Source organism: Phyllobates terribilis, unplaced genomic scaffold, assembly GCF_046119375.1.
Source record: "Phyllobates terribilis strain yellow unplaced genomic scaffold, ASM4611937v1 Scaffold_2__4_contigs__length_985480577, whole genome shotgun sequence".
Lineage (NCBI taxonomy): Eukaryota > Metazoa > Chordata > Amphibia > Anura > Dendrobatidae > Phyllobates > Phyllobates terribilis.
Window position 1 is genome coordinate 982,031,409 of NW_027362762.1, and position 14,766 is coordinate 982,046,174.

Genomic DNA, 14,766 nt, shown 5'->3' on the forward strand with positions numbered 1-14,766 from the left:
ATGAGTTAAATCTGTGCAGATCTAAGCAGATACGTCCCTATATATTGAGACTTAGTTAAGGGGCAGCATTTATGCGGGGGCATTTATGCATATAGCATTTATGCATACTTTATCGAAGTGCCATAATTTAGCAAAGTGCCCTGGCAGTTAGAAAATGGCATTGCTAATATTCATCTTTCTTCTCTTCTTACAGGTATATATTTTTCACTGCTTGTGTGATCTGTCCTGAAAACTGCATTATATCTCCATGCAATGCTCTGCAGCCTATCAATTTCTGGTATATATTTTTCACTGCTTGTGTGATCTGTCCTGAAAACTGCATTATATCTCCATGCAATGCTCTGCAGCCTATCAATTTCTGGTATATATTTTTCACTGCTTGTGTGATCTGTCCTGAAAACTGCATTATATCTCCATGCAATGCTCTGCAGCCTATCAATTTCTGGTATATATTTTTTCACTCCTCTAGCTTTTTTATTCCATGATACTTAAAGGTCATCACACTTACTTTAAGAGTTTATGATCCATGCCGAGTTTACTAGTCTGTTTTTTTTTGTTTTTTTTTCCCTGCACTTTATGGTCTCCTGTTGTCTTTTAAGCTAGTGATTGATTGTTAATGAGTTAAATCTGTGCAGATCTAAGCAGATACGTCCCTATATATTGAGACTTAGTTAAGGGGCAGCATTTATGCGGGGGCATTTATGCATATAGCATTTATGCATACTTTATCGAAATGCCATAATTTAGCAAAGTGCCCTGGCAGTTAGAAAATGGCATTGCTAATATTCATCTTTCTTCTCTTCTTACAGGTATATATTTTTCACTGCTTGTGTGATCTGTCCTGAAAACTGCATTATATCTCCATGCAATGCTCTGCAGCCTATCAATTTCTGGTATATATTTTTCACTGCTTGTGTGATCTGTCCTGAAAACTGCATTATATCTCCATGCAATGCTCTGCAGCCTATCAATTTCTGGTATATATTTTTCACTGCTTGTGTGATCTGTCCTGAAAACTGCATTATATCTCCATGCAATGCTCTGCAGCCTATCAATTTCTGGTATATATTTTTTCACTCCTCTAGCTTTTTTATTCCATGATACTTAAAGGTCATCACACTTACTTTAAGAGTTTATGATCCATGCCGAGTTTACTAGTCTGTTTTTTTTGTTTTTTTTTCCCTGCACTTTATGGTCTCCTGTTGTCTTTTAAGCTAGTGATTGATTGTTAATGAGTTAAATCTGTGCAGATCTAAGCAGATACGTCCCTATATATTGAGACTTAGTTAAGGGGCAGCATTTATGCGGGGGCATTTATGCATATAGCATTTATGCATACTTTATCGAAGTGCCATAATTTAGCAAAGTGCCCTGGCAGTTAGAAAATGGCATTGCTAATATTCATCTTTCTTCTCTTCTTACAGGTATATATTTTTCACTGCTTGTGTGATCTGTCCTGAAAACTGCATTATATCTCCATGCAATGCTCTGCAGCCTATCAATTTCTGGTATATATTTTTCACTGCTTGTGTGATCTGTCCTGAAAACTGCATTATATCTCCATGCAATGCTCTGCAGCCTATCAATTTCTGGTATATATTTTTTCACTCCTCTAGCTTTTTTATTCCATGATACTTAAAGGTCATCACACTTACTTTAAGAGTTTATGATCCATGCCGAGTTTACTAGTCTGTTTTTTTTTTTGTTTTTTTTTCCCTGCACTTTATGGTCTCCTGTTGTCTTTTAAGCTAGTGATTGATTGTTAATGAGTTAAATCTGTGCAGATCTAAGCAGATACGTCCCTATATATTGAGACTTAGTTAAGGGGCAGCATTTATGCGGGGGCATTTATGCATATAGCATTTATGCATACTTTATCGAAGTGCCATAATTTAGCAAAGTGCCCTGGCAGTTAGAAAATGGCATTGCTAATATTCATCTTTCTTCTCTTCTTACAGGTATATATTTTTCACTGCTTGTGTGATCTGTCCTGAAAACTGCATTATATCTCCATGCAATGCTCTGCAGCCTATCAATTTCTGGTATATATTTTTCACTGCTTGTGTGATCTGTCCTGAAAACTGCATTATATCTCCATGCAATGCTCTGCAGCCTATCAATTTCTGGTATATATTTTTCACTGCTTGTGTGATCTGTCCTGAAAACTGCATTATATCTCCATGCAATGCTCTGCAGCCTATCAATTTCTGGTATATATTTTTTCACTCCTCTAGCTTTTTTATTCCATGATACTTAAAGGTCATCACACTTACTTTAAGAGTTTATGATCCATGCCGAGTTTACTAGTCTGTTTTTTTTTGTTTTTTTTTCCCTGCACTTTATGGTCTCCTGTTGTCTTTTAAGCTAGTGATTGATTGTTAATGAGTTAAATCTGTGCAGATCTAAGCAGATACGTCCCTATATATTGAGACTTAGTTAAGGGGCAGCATTTATGCGGGGGCATTTATGCATATAGCATTTATGCATACTTTATCGAAGTGCCATAATTTAGCAAAGTGCCCTGGCAGTTAGAAAATGGCATTGCTAATATTCATCTTTCTTCTCTTCTTACAGGTATATATTTTTCACTGCTTGTGTGATCTGTCCTGAAAACTGCATTATATCTCCATGCAATGCTCTGCAGCCTATCAATTTCTGGTATATATTTTTTCACTCCTCTAGCTTTTTTATTCCATGATACTTAAAGGTCATCACACTTACTTTAAGAGTTTATGATCCATGCCGAGCTTACTAGTCTGTTTTTTTTTGTTTTTTTTCCCCTGCACTTTATGGTCTCCTGTTTTCTTTTAAGCTAGTGATTGATTGTTAATGAGTTAAATCTGTGCAGATCTAAGCAGATACGTCCCTATATATTGAGACTTAGTTAAGGGGCAGCATTTATGCGGGGGCATTTATGCATATAGCATTTATGCATACTTTATCGAAATGCCATAATTTAGCAAAGTGCCCTGGCAGTTAGAAAATGGCAGTTGGACAGGGCAGGAGACAGGTAAGACATGCAAGACAAACCAACAAACTTGCTTACAGGTCATCTTTTTGGCAAACAGTATTCACCATTTGTATCTGTGCCATTTATTTTCTGGTTGCTACAAACATCCACATTCACCGTTCTCCCACAAATGCGGCACACTTCATCCATATTAATCCCTCACTCCTCTCTTCTCCTATGTACAGTTGTCATGCTCTCTTCACAATGTTATACCACGCAGATCCATTCATTCCCACCATACAACGCAGGAAACGCTCTCACAAATCACTCAATCATCTGCTCACTCTCTGTATCTTCCTTCTATTAGTCGCAGGTGATATTTCTCCCAACCCAGGACCCTCCAGTAATAATAACACTAACTCTTTCCCTGTTGCATTCAGAAACCCTGCTAATCTCATTAATATTCCCTGCATATCTTCTGTCTCATTCAACTGTGCCCTTTGGAATGCACGCTCAGCTTGTAATAAACTCTCTTACATCCATGACTTTTTCCTCTCTAATTCCCTCAACCTTCTGGCTCTCACTGAAACCTGGATCCAGCAGTCGGACACCACCGCCGCTGCAGCTCTCTCCTATGGTGGCCTACATTTCTCTCATACCCCGCGACCTGACAACAGATCAGGTGGAGGTGTTGGTCTGCTTCTTTCAACAAAATGTACTTTTCAGGTTATCCCCCCAGTACCCTCCCTTATCTTCCCGTCCTTTGAGGCCCACACAGTCAGACTCTACCGGCCCTTCTCCCTGCGAGTGGCGGTTGTCTATCGCCCCCCAGGTCCCCCCCGTCAATTCCTGGATCACTTTGCTGCCTGGCTTACAAATTTTCTATCCTGCGACATCCCCACGATAATCATGGGAGACTTTAACATCCCAATTGGCGATCCTTTTTCCCCATCTGCCACGCATCTTTTATCATTAACCTCCTCCTTCGGCCTTTCACAGCTTGCTAATTCTCCTACACATGAGGATGGGAACACATTGGACCTGATCTTCTCCCGGCTTTGCTCAGTACATGACTTTACTAACTCTCCCCTTCCACTCTCTGACCATAATCTTCTTTCATTCTCTGTCAAGAACTGTGACTCTACTCAAGACACTCCCACTGCCCACACTTATAGAAATTTACGCGCCATTAACACCCAGAAATTTATAAAAAGGTTGCAATCATCATTGGCCCCAATCTCCTCCCTCTCATGTCCCGACTCTGCATTGAAGCATTATAACAAAATAATGCTATGCGCCCTGGATGAAGCCGCACCTCCTACACAAAGAACAATTCGGCATAGACGGCGACAACCCTGGCACACGCCTCAAACACGTCTTCTCCAGAGGTACTCCAGGTGCGCTGAACGGCTGTGGAGAAAATCTAATCTGCCCGAAGATTTCCTCCACTATAAATTTATGCTGAAAACATATAACTCTGCCCTTCACCTCTCCAAACAAACATACTTTAACAACCTCATCATCTCACTTTCCAATAATCCTAAACGACTCTTTGACACGTTTCATTCTCTCCTCAATCAAACAGCACAGGCCCCGACCACCGACCTCAGCGCTGACTATCTGGCTAACTATTTCAAAGAAAAAATTGACCATATCCGACAGGAAATTTTCTCCCAATCCCCAAATGTTATGCATGCTCTCCCCCGCCACATTGTATCTTGCTCATTTTCAGACTTCGAACCAGTCACGGAAGATGAAGTGATCAGGCTCCTTGCATCTTCTCGCCCTACAACCTGCACCAGCGACCCTATTCCCTCACATCTCCTTCAGTCCCTTGCTCCAGCTGTCACCTCTCACCTAACTAAAATTTTCAACCTTTCCCTCTCATCTGGTATCTTTCCCTCTTCTTTTAAACACGCCAGCATACAACCATTACTTAAAAAACCATCCCTCGACCAGAACTGCACGGCCAACTACAGACCTGTTTCCAATCTTCCCTTTATCTCTAAACTCCTGGAACGCCTGGTCCACTCCCGTCTAATCCGCTATCTCTCAGACAACTCTCTTCTTGACCCTTTACAATCTGGTTTCCGCTCTTTACATTCTACTGAAACTGCCCTCACTAAAGTCTCTAATGATCTACTAACAGCTAAATCTAATGGTCACTGCTCCCTGCTGATCTCCTGGATCTCTCTGCAGCATTCGACACTGTGGATCACCAGCTCCTCCTCACTATGCTCCGCACTATTGGCCTCAAGGACACGGTTCTCTCCTGGTTCTCCTCCTATCTCTCTGACCGCTCCTTCTCTGTGTCTTTCCCCGGCTCCTCCTCCTCCCTACTTCCTCTTACTGTCGGGGTTCCTCAAGGATCAGTCCTAGGCCCCCTTCTTTTCTCCTTATACACCGCTCCTATTGGACAAACAATCAGTAGATTCGGTTTTCAGTACCATCTCTATGCTGATGACACCAATTATACACCTCTGCTCCAGACATCACCCCGGCATTACTACAAAAGACCAGTGATTGTCTTTCTGCTGTGTCTAACATTATGTCCTCCCTCTACCTAAAACTGAATCTGTCAAAAACTGAACTCCTCGTCTTTCCTCCCTCCATTAACCTACCTGTGCCCGATATTGCCATTTTCGTTTGTGGCTCAACCATTACTCCCCAGCAACAAGCCCGCTGTCTTGGGGTCATTTTTGATTCAGATCTTTCCTTCACTCCTCACATCAAATCACTCGCTCGTTCATGTCATCTACACCTCAAAAACATCTCAAGAATCAGGACTTTTCTCACCTTTGACTCGGCAAAAACTCTTACTGTAGCTCTTATTCATTCCCGTCTTGACTATTGCAATGCTCTACTAATCGGTCTCCCTCTTACTAAACTCTCCCCTCTCCAATCCGTCCTGAACGCAGCAGCCAGGATCATATTCCTCGCCAACTGCTACTCGGATGCCTCTTACCTGTGCCAGTCATTGCATTGGTTGCCCATCCAATATAGAGTTCAATTTAAACTTATCACGCTTACCCACAAAGCGCTCCATGCTTCAGTACCCCCCTACATCTCCTCCCTTGTCTCAGTCTACCACCCTACACGTGCCCTCCGTTCTGCAAATGACTTGAAACTAAAATCCTCCATAATCCGAACTTCCCACTCCCGTCTCCAAGATTTCTCGCGTGCTGCGCCAATTCTCTGGAATGCACTACCCAGGACAGTTCGATTAATTCCCAATACCCACAGTTTCAAGCGAACCCTAAAAACACATTTCTTTAGACTGGCGTATCACCTAAACACACTCTGTCCATCCCAGCTTTCCCCCATATTAAAATCTTCTTCAACTTCGGGTTCAAACCAACCATGCACATAAAATCCTCTGTCAGGACTGCACACATACTGGCTGACGACCAGTCCATGTATTATTATTTATCCTATTCAGTATATCAAGGCTGCATTATACAATATATGTACTTTTTACCTTTTGTGTCTCCCCCACTTCCTCATAGACTGTAAGCTCGCGAGCAGGGCCCTCACTCCGTTCGATATGAGATATGCTTATTCTGTATTGTCTGTATAAGTCCCCCCTAAAATTTGTAAAGTGCTGCGGAATATGTTGGCGCTATAAAAATAAACTATTATTATTATTATCTGTGACAATACAGCCTATTATCTTAATAAGCCAGATGTTTAGATTTGTTAATCCAAGAGAAATACACTATTATGTTTGAGTTGACTTCTATTGGTCTGTGGAACAATGAATGTTTGCTAATTATGTTGATTAAGTCTTGTGTGGACACTGTGGCTTATTGACTCACAAGACAGAAGGACAAACTAAGCAAATTCATGAAATGCTCAAACAATGAGACACGAGGATGCCCTCCCCAACCCCTTACCTGTGAATATGTACTGTAACTTTTTTAAGGGACATGTGCTTGTGTAGCAGTCAGACTTGAGACAGCATCAGAAAGACTTTACAAAGAGAATGAGATACATCCTTCAGGACAGTAGATGGATTGCATGGCAATTTAAACACAATAGTGTATTTCTCTTGCATTAACAAATCTAATCGTCTGGTTTATTAAGATTATAGGCTGTATTGTCACACATCCGTTATAGGCTGATGCCTCACTTCCACACCATCAGCCACAGCCTGACGCTTCACTTCCACTTTACAACACCCAGCCGTGCAGCGACCACGTTTCTTACCGGGATGACTGCGGGGTCCACTCAGAACAGCTGTTACGTGCGTCCCAGGATGCTCCGCGCCTGAGTCTTAATCGGATGACGCCTCTCCTTCTTCTCCCTTTGTGTCATCACCGTCACTAGCAGCCTGGATCCCCCCAGCTGCTGTCGCGCTGCCCCCACGGTGCCCTGTGGATGGAGATTGCTCTTCAGCTGAGTGCCTACAGCCAGCAGATCCTTTGTGGCCATGCTCTTCCCCCTAACCAGATCACCCCAGACCAGCTGTCCTTCTGCTGGCTCCCTGCCTGCCACCTGAGGCCGGTGCAGATGCCCTGGTTCCGGATTTATGCCCGCCGCCACTATGTCCCATGTCTAGGACATTTTGAATTTCCTGCGCTGAGACGCGGTGCGGTGATGTTGTCACGTCCCTGCTTAGTGACGTCATCATCACTACTCGTGGGGTTGCGGCTGGGTGAGTGAGCGGGGAGGTGAGCGCCGCCATGCGCCCGCCGGTGTGCATTCCTCCCAGCGCGCTGAGACGTTGGCCAATGTGGACCGTCCTCAGCTGCTGGAGGGTCCCTTGTAGGGCTCCTCTGCTTCCACCGCACTGTCAGGGTCACCTTCGGACTCATGCTGTCAGGAGGCTGGGACCTCCTGAGCAATTAGTGTCCGCAGCTGATCCTGCAGCCAGCTCAGATCCTTTTCCCGAGCTGAAGCCTTGACACTCTCCAAAAGGGATTCCATCACAAGGCGACAGAAGATCCTACAATGATCTTCCAACGGACTGACCTCGGACCGCCCATAGAGCCCTATATACCAGGGGACAGTAACCAAACAGGTATGTCCATGGCTCCTGGACTAAGCCCCCTCAATGTGTGACCCTTCACCTATTTTAAACTAATACTTGCCCCCAGACCACAGGAAAAAACACCATCTTAAAATTATGTCCCCCCCTGACATAAAGTGACCCCCTAAACTGCGCGCTCTGGCATACATCCCAGTCATGGGTCCGTCCACTTGGACCCTTTGGGTCGCAGTCTGGCCCTTACTTTCCCTTTGTCTTATCCACGCTTGCTGTAATGAATGGCCTTCTGCCTGAACTCAGAGACCCGGCCCCTGCGGGGGGGCTTCAGCCGTCTCCACATTCTCCCACAATCCGTCATGGCCTCTTGCCGCCTTCACATTATCTTAACACTCTTTTTGCTGTCTTTCCATTGGGTTGTCTGTCTTCATTTACTCGACAAGCTTCCCATACTTGTTTCAACCTAAAATAGGCAGTCACAAAGACACAATCCTAAAATACAACCAGTAAAAGATACCCGTCCTGCTGTGCTGATCCACCTGAACAGCCAAACAAGACACAGCAACACCAGCAATCCTCCAAGTACCACAATATCACACTCATACACTGATCCCATCCCATGCACACACTGCACACATAGGGAACGCTACACAGTTCTTGGACCAGACTATTTAATGCAAAGTAACCCACCCGGAATGGAGGCAGACCAACTGTCAGTTAAAGTGAAATACAATTGTAAGAATAAGCTTCTTACCTTATGCTGTAGCTTTAGAGTTCACTTTTACTGGAGGGACCGTTCTCACTCGAGATCTGGAAGGTACAATGCGCGTCTGGTCCCAGGACTTGTGAAATACGCTCTCTTCTCTGCCTTTCGAACTCCAAAACCATAAGATTTGTTTTATGAATGCTCAGGAAATCCATGCAGCACAGCCTTGTACGGTGTACCCAGGACTTCTGGTTTATTACCACATGTAGGCACTTTATCTGCAACACTATTTAAAGTTTCCTCTCAACTAAAAGATAATAGGAACTTGGGGGCGTGAATGTGAAACTTCTCCGCCCATCAGTGTTATTATGACATGAAAGGAATCTGCTCTCACATATGTGACTATACACAGTGCCCTCCACCAAGAGATTACAGCCACTAGCCTTCTCACCATACACAGTGCCCTCCACCAAGTGATTACAGCCACTAGCCTTCTCACCATACACAATGCCCTCCACCAAGTGATTACAGCCACTAGCCTTCTCACCATACACAGTGCCCTCCACCAAGAGATTACAGCCACTAGCCTTCTCACCACACACAGTGCCCTCCACCAAGTGATTACAGCCACTAGCCTTCTCACCACACACAGTGCCCTCCACCAAGTGATTACAGCCACTAGCCTTCTCACCATACACAGTGCCCTCCACCAAGAGATTACAGCCACTAGCCTTCTCACCATACACAGTGCCCTCCACCAAGAGATTACAGCCACTAGCCTTCTCACCATACACAGTGCCCTCCACCAAGAGATTACAGCCACTAGCCTTCTCACCATACACAGTGCCCTCCACCAAGTGATTACAGACAGCCACTAGCCTTCTCACCATACACAGTGCCCTCCACCAAGTGATTACAGTCACTAGCCTTCTCACCATACACAGTGCCCTCCACCAAGTGATTACAGCCACTAGCCTTCTCACCATACACAGTGCCCTCCACCAAGAGATTACAGCCACTAGCCTTCTCACCATACACAGTGCCCTCCACCAAGTGATTACAGCCACTAGCCTTCTCACCATACACAGTGCCCTCCACCAAGAGATTACAGCCACTAGCCTTCTCACCACACACAGTGCCCTCCACCAAGTGATTAAAGCCACTAGCCTTCTCACCACACACAGTGCCCTCCACCAAGAGATTACAGCCACTAGCCTTCTCACCATACACAGTGCCCTCCACCAAGAGATTACAGCCACTAGCCTTCTCACCATACACAGTGCCCTCCACCAAGAGATTACAGCCACTAGCCTTCTCACCATACAGTGCCCTCCACCAAGTGATTATAGCCACTAGCCTTCTCACCACACACAGTGCCCTCCACCAAGAGATTACAGCCACTAGCCTTCTCACCATACACAGTGCCCTCCACCAAGAGATTACAGCCACTAGCCTTCTCACCATACACAGTGCCCTCCACCAAGTGATTACAGCCACTAGCCTTCTCACCATACACAGTGCCCTCCACCAAGTGATTACAGCCACTAGCCTTCTCACCACACACAGTGCCCTCCACCAAGTGATTACAGCCACTAGCCTTCTCACCATACACAGTGCCCTCCACCAAGAGATTACAGCCACTAGCCTTCTCACCATACACAGTGCCCTCCACCAAGAGATTACAGCCACTAGCCTTCTCACCATACACAGTGCCCTCCACCAAGAGATTACAGCCACTAGCCTTCTCACCATACACAGTGCCCTCCACCAAGAGATTACAGCCACTAGCCTTCTCACCATACACAGTGCCCTCCACCAAGAGATTACAGCCACTAGCCTTCTCACCACACACAGTGCCCTCCACCAAGTGATTACAGCCACTAGCCTTCTCACCACACACAGTGCCCTCCACCAAGTGATTACAGCCACTAGCCTTCTCACCATACACAGTGCCCTCCACCAAGAGATTACAGCCACTAGCCTTCTCACCATACACAGTGCCCTCCACCAAGAGATTACAGCCACTAGCCTTCTCACCATACACAGTGCCCTCCACCAAGTGATTACAGCCACTAGCCTTCTCACCATACACAGTGCCCTCCACCAAGAGATTACAGCCACTAGCCTTCTCACCATACACAGTGCCCTCCACCAAGAGATTACAGCCACTAGCCTTCTCACCATACACAGTGCCCTCCACCAAGTGATTACAGCCACTAGCCTTCTCACCATACACAGTGCCCTCCACCAAATGATTACAGCCACTAGCCTTCTCACCATACAAAGTGCCCTCCACCAAGAGATTACAGCCACTAGCCTTCTCACCATACACAGTGCCCTCCACCAAGTGATTACAGCCACTAGCCTTCTCACCATACACAGTGCCCTCCACCAAGTGATTACAGCCACTAGCCTTCTCACCACACACAGTGCCCTCCACCAAGTGATTACAGCCACTAGCCTTCTCACCACACACAGTGCCCTCCACCAAGTGATTACAGCCACTAGCCTTCTCACCATACACAGTCCCCTCCACCAAGTGATTACAGCCACTAGCCTTCTCACCACACACAGTGCCCTCCACCAAGTGATTACAGCCACTAGCCTTCTCACCACACACAGTGCCCTCCACCAAATGATTACAGCCTCTAGCCTTCTCACCACACACAGTCCCCTCCACCAAGTGATTACAGCCACTAGCCTTCTCACCATACACAGTGCCCTCCACCAAGTGATTACAGCCACTAGCCTTCTCACCATACACAGTGCCCTCCACCAAGAGATTACAGCCACTAGCCTTCTCACCATACACAGTGCCCTCCACCAAGTGATTACAGCCACTAGCCTTCTCACCATACACAGTGCCCTCCACCAAGAGATTACAGCCACTAGCCTTCTCACCATACACAGTGCCCTCCACCAAGTGATTACAGCCACTAGCCTTCTCACCATACACAGTGCCCTCCACCAAGAGATTACAGCCACTAGCCTTCTCACCATACACAGTGCCCTCCACCAAGTGATTACAGCCACTAGCCATCTCACCATACACAGTGCCCTACACCAAGTGATTACAGCCACTAGCCTTCTCACCACACACAGTGCCCTCCACCAAGTGATTACAGCCACTAGCCTTCTCACCACACACAGTGCCCTCCACCAAGTGATTACAGCCACTAGCCTTCTCACCATACATAGTGCCCTCCACCAAGAGATTACAGCCACTAGACTTCTCACCATACACAGTGCCCTCCACCAAGAGATTACAGCCACTAGCCTTCTCACCATACACAGTGCCCTCCACCAAGAGATTACAGCCACTAGCCTTCTCACCATACACAGTGCCCTCCACCAAGTGATTACAGCCACTAGCCATCTCACCATACACAGTGCCCTACACCAAGTGATTACAGCCACTAGCCTTCTCACCACACACAGTGCCCTCCACCAAGTGATTACAGCCACTAGCCTTCTCACCACACACAGTGCCCTCCACCAAGTGATTACAGCCACTAGCCTTCTCACCATACATAGTGCCCTCCACCAAGAGATTACAGCCACTAGCCTTCTCACCATACACAGTGCCCTCCACCAAGAGATTACAGCCACTAGCCTTCTCACCATACACAGTGCCCTCCACCAAGTGATTACAGCCACTAGCCTTCTCACCACACACAGTGCCCTCCACCAAGAGATTACAGCCACTAGCCTTCTCACCATACACAGTGCCCTCCACCAAGTGATTACAGCCACTAGCCTTCTCACCATACACAGTGCCCTCCACCAAGAGATTACAGCCACTAGCCTTCTCACCACACACAGTGCCCTCCACCAAGTGATTACAGCCACTAGCCTTCTCACCATACACAGTGCCCTCCACCAAGAGATTACAGCCACTAGCCTTCTCACCATACACAGTGCCCTCCACCAAGAGATTACAGCCACTAGCCTTCTCACCATACACAGTGCCCTCCACCAAGAGATTACAGCCACTAGCCTTCTCACCATACACAGTGCCCTCCACCAAGTGATTACAGCCACTAGCCTTCTCACCACACACAGTGCCCTCCACCAAGTGATTACAGCCACTAGCCTTCTCACCATACACAGTGCCCTCCACCAAGAGATTACAGCCACTAGCCTTCTCACCATACACAGTGCCCTCCACCAAGTGATTACAGCCACTAGCCTTCTCACCACACACAGTGCCCTCCACCAAGAGATTACAGCCACTAGCCTTCTCACCATACACAGTGCCCTCCACCAAGAGATTACAGCCACTAGCCTTCTCACCATACACAGTGCCCTCCACCAAGTGATTACAGCCACTAGCCTTCTCACCATACACAGTGCCCTCCACCAAGTGATTACAGCCACTAGCCTTCTCACCATACACAGTGCCCTCCACCAAGAGATTACAGCCACTAGCCTTCTCACCATACACAGTGCCCTCCACCAAGTGATTACAGCCACTAGCCTTCTCACCATACACAGTGCCCTCCACCAAGAGATTACAGCCACTAGCCTTCTCACCATACACAGTGCCCTCCACCAAGAGATTACAGCCACTAGCCTTCTCACCATACACAGTGCCCTCCACCAAGTGATTACAGCCACTAGCCTTCTCACCATACACAGTGCCCTCCACCAAGAGATTACAGCCACTAGCCTTCTCACCATACACAGTGCCCTCCACCAAGAGATTACAGCCACTAGCCTTCTCACCATACACAGTGCCCTCCACCAAGTGATTACAGCCACTAGCCTTCTCACCATACACAGTGCCCTCCACCAAGAGATTACAGCCACTAGCCTTCTCACCATACACAGTGCCCTCCACCAAGAGATTACAGCCACTAGCCTTCTCACCATACACAGTGCCCTCCACCAAGAGATTACAGCCACTAGCCTTCTCACCATACACAGTGCCCTCCACCAAGAGATTACAGCCACTAGCCTTCTCACCATACACAGTGCCCTCCACCAAGAGATTACAGCCACTAGCCTTCTCACCATACACAGTGCCCTCACTCCCACCATTTCACTATACATAGTGCGCTATACAGAGGGCCCTTCTCTATGTTACTAAAAGCAGTGCCGCCCCCCCTCCATACCGTGAATGTACACAACGGCCTCCACCCCCCATTGCACTCTATATGACACCTTCCCCCTTCTCACTGTACACGGTGGTCTCCACCCCCTATTGCACTCTATATGACACCTTCCCCCTTCTCACTGTACACAGTGGCCTCCACCCCCCATTGCACTCTATATGGCACCCTCCCCCAATTCTCACTGTACACAGTGGTCTCCACCCCCCATTGCACTCTATATGGCGCCTTCCCCCCTTCTCACTGTACACAGTGGTCTCCACCCCCCATTGTGCGCTACATGGCGCCTTTCCCCCTTCTCACTCTACACAGTGGCCTCCACCCCCATTGCACTCTACATGGCGCCTCCCCCCCTTCTCACTGTACACAGTGGTCTCCACCCCCCATTGTGCTCTATATGGCGCCTTCCCCCCTTCTCACAGTACACAGTGGCCTCCACCCCACATTGCACTCTATATGGCGCCTTCCCCCCTTCTCACTGTACACAGTGGCCTCCACCCCCCATTGCACTCTATATGGCGCCTCCCCCCTTCTCACTGTACACGGTGGCCTCCACTCCCCATTGCACTCTATATGGCGCCTCCCCCCTTCTCACTGTACACGGTGGCCTCCACCCCCCATTGCACTCTATATGGCGCCTTCCCCCCTTCTCACTGTACACAGTGGTCTCCACCCCCCATTGTGCTCTATATGGCGCCTTCCCCCCTTCTCACTGTACACGGTTGTCTCCACCCCCCATTGCACTCTATATGGCGCCTTCCCCCTGTACACAGTGGTCTTCACCCTCCATTGCACTCTATATGGCGCCCCCCCCTTCTCACTGTACACAGTGGTCTCCACCCCACATTGCACTCTATATGGCGCCTTCCCCCTTCTCACTGTACACAGTGGCCTCCACCCCACATTGCACTCTATATGGCGCCTTCCCCCTTCTCACTGTACACAGTGGTCTCCACCCCACATTGCACTCTATATGGCGCCTTCCCCCCTTCTCACTGTACACAGTGGCCTCCAC